Here is a 2500-nt window from a genome sequence, read left to right on the forward strand (position 1 = left end):
ACGGCTCATGTACACAGCAGATGGCTTTGGCCAATGGCTTTCATGAAAAAGCTTACGGCACCTGGTATTCCCAGGCAGTCTCCCATCCAAGTACTGACCAGGCCCTACCCTGCTTAGCTTCCGAGATCGGACGAGATCGGGCGTGTTCAGGGTGGTATGGCCGTAAGCGACGGCAGAGGAGGCCGGCACGGCTCATGTACATAGCAGATGGCTTTGGCCAATGGCTTTCATGAAAAAGCTTACGGCACCTGGTATTCCCAGGCAGTCTCCCATCCAAGTACTGACCAGGCCCTACCCTGCTTAGCTTCCGAGATCGGACGAGATCGGGCGTGTTCAGGGTGGTATGGCCGTAAGCGACAGCTGAGAAGGCCGGCACGGCTCATGTACACAGCAGATGGCTTTGGCCAATGCCTTTCATGAAAAGGCTTACGGCACCTGGTATTCCCAGGCAGTCTCCCATCCAAGTACTGACCAGGCCCTACCCTGCTTAGCTTCCGAGATCGGACGAGTTCAGGGTGGTATGGCCGTAAGCGACAGCAGAGGTGGCCGGCACGGCTCATGTACACAGCAGATGGCTTTGGCCAATGCCTTTCATGAAAAAGCTTACGGCACCTGGTATTCCCAGGCAGTCTCCGATCCAAGTACTGACCAGGCCCTACCCTGCTTAGCTTCCGAGATCGGACGAGATCGGGCGTGTTCAGGGTGGTATGGCCGTAAGCGACAGCAGAGGTGGCCGGCACGGCTCATGTACACAGCAGATGGCTTTGGCCAATGCCTTTCATGAAAATGCTTACGGCACCTGGTATTCCCAGGCAGTCTCCCATCCAAGTACTGACCAGGCCCTACCCTGCTTAGCTTCCGAGATCGGACGAGATCGGGCGTGTTCAGGGTGGTATGGCCGTAAGCGACAGCAGAGGTGGCCGGCACGGCTCATGTACACAGCAGATGGCTTTGGCCAATGCCTTTCATGAAAAAGCTTACGGCACCTGGTATTCCCAGGCAGTCTCCCATCCAAGTACTGACCAGGCCCTACCCTGCTTAGCTTCCGAGATCGGACGAGATCGGGCGTGTTCAGGGTGGTATGGCCGTAAGCGACAGCAGAGTTGGCCGGCACGGCTCATGTACACAGCAGATGGCTTTGGCCAAAGCCTTTCATGAAAAAGCGTACGGCACCTGGTATTCCCAGGCAGTCTCCCATCCAAGTACTGACCAGGCCCTATCCTGCTTAGCTTCCGAGATCGGACGAGCTCCGGCGTGTTCAGGGTGGTATGGCCGTAAGCGACAGCAGAAGTGGCCGGTACGGCTCATGTACAGTAGATGACAGTACATTTCTTTAACCATAGAAACATGGTTAAAACAATATGCGTCAGCCACATCTCTATTTATTACAAACAGGCCGTTTTTTTTTTCCATTCAACAAGGCGGAAGAAAGTGCACCGTTCCCGGCGGCACTGCAATGCCGGGTCGATGCGTGGAGTGAACGGAGCAAGCCCCTTTTTCAACTCCTGAGTCAAAAAATCCGTTTAATATTTAGTCCCCATATAGGGGACATATCAGATATTAAACTGATAAGAACAGATACTACACTTGATCTTAGCCAAAAGGCCGAGAAGCGATAACCCTCAAACTGACTGCTGTGAAGTCCGCTTCCTAGGCTAACGACATTCCCATCCGGTCTGATACCCACTTAGTCATCACCATATACCCACTTGGGCATTAGCATAACAATGACCTCTGTGACCTCTCTAAGGACCCATTGGTAGATGCTTACAGCACCGTGGAGTATGCAAGCTTGCAGATCTGCTATTTTCATAACATTTCAAAAATGACAAAAGTGGCCCATCCACATGCATGCTTGTAGGTAGCCATTTTCAACAACTTCCGTTGGTCGCAGAGGCTCGGGATTGCCACCGTTGGAAAGCTCGCACCTGAGATAGGGGGGGGGGGGGGGGAGTGGAGGTGCATGGGCGTCGGTAGTGGGGGTGGGGTAGGCGTTGTTAAAATGTTTAAAAAGTGGAAAAACTGGGACGCTTTGGAGAAGCACAAGGGGGCGCTGCTGTGCAGCAAGCCCTCGGCCGTGCCCCGCCCACATTGGGGGCGTTGTTTTAAAATGTGGGTGTGGCCTATCAGAGCGTAGAACAACTCTGGTCTCTCTTCATGACGGATACAAAAACTATATGTTGTGTTTGGCCCTACCTCTGGTAGGGGTTTATCAATTGTCTGGGGCCATTGTCACTTGCTCCGCGAGTGGGAATCGAACTCACAGCCCTCCGCATTAGAGTCAGTTGCATTGACCACTAGTCCATTGCCCGCCCTCCAACCTGAACAGATCAGGATTCTATATAAAGGGATATTAGCTGGGTTTAAATAGAGCTTGAATGTTTAAACAGTACTGGTCGGGATCCTGTTAAAAACGGCATCGTCCCAGAGGTGGATTTGAACCACCAACCTCTTGGTTTACAGCCAAGCACACTAGTCCACTGAGCCAAACAGGCTGTTG

This window comes from Electrona antarctica, assembly GCF_951216825.1.
Source record: "Electrona antarctica genome assembly, chromosome: 4".
NCBI lineage: Eukaryota > Metazoa > Chordata > Actinopteri > Myctophiformes > Myctophidae > Electrona > Electrona antarctica.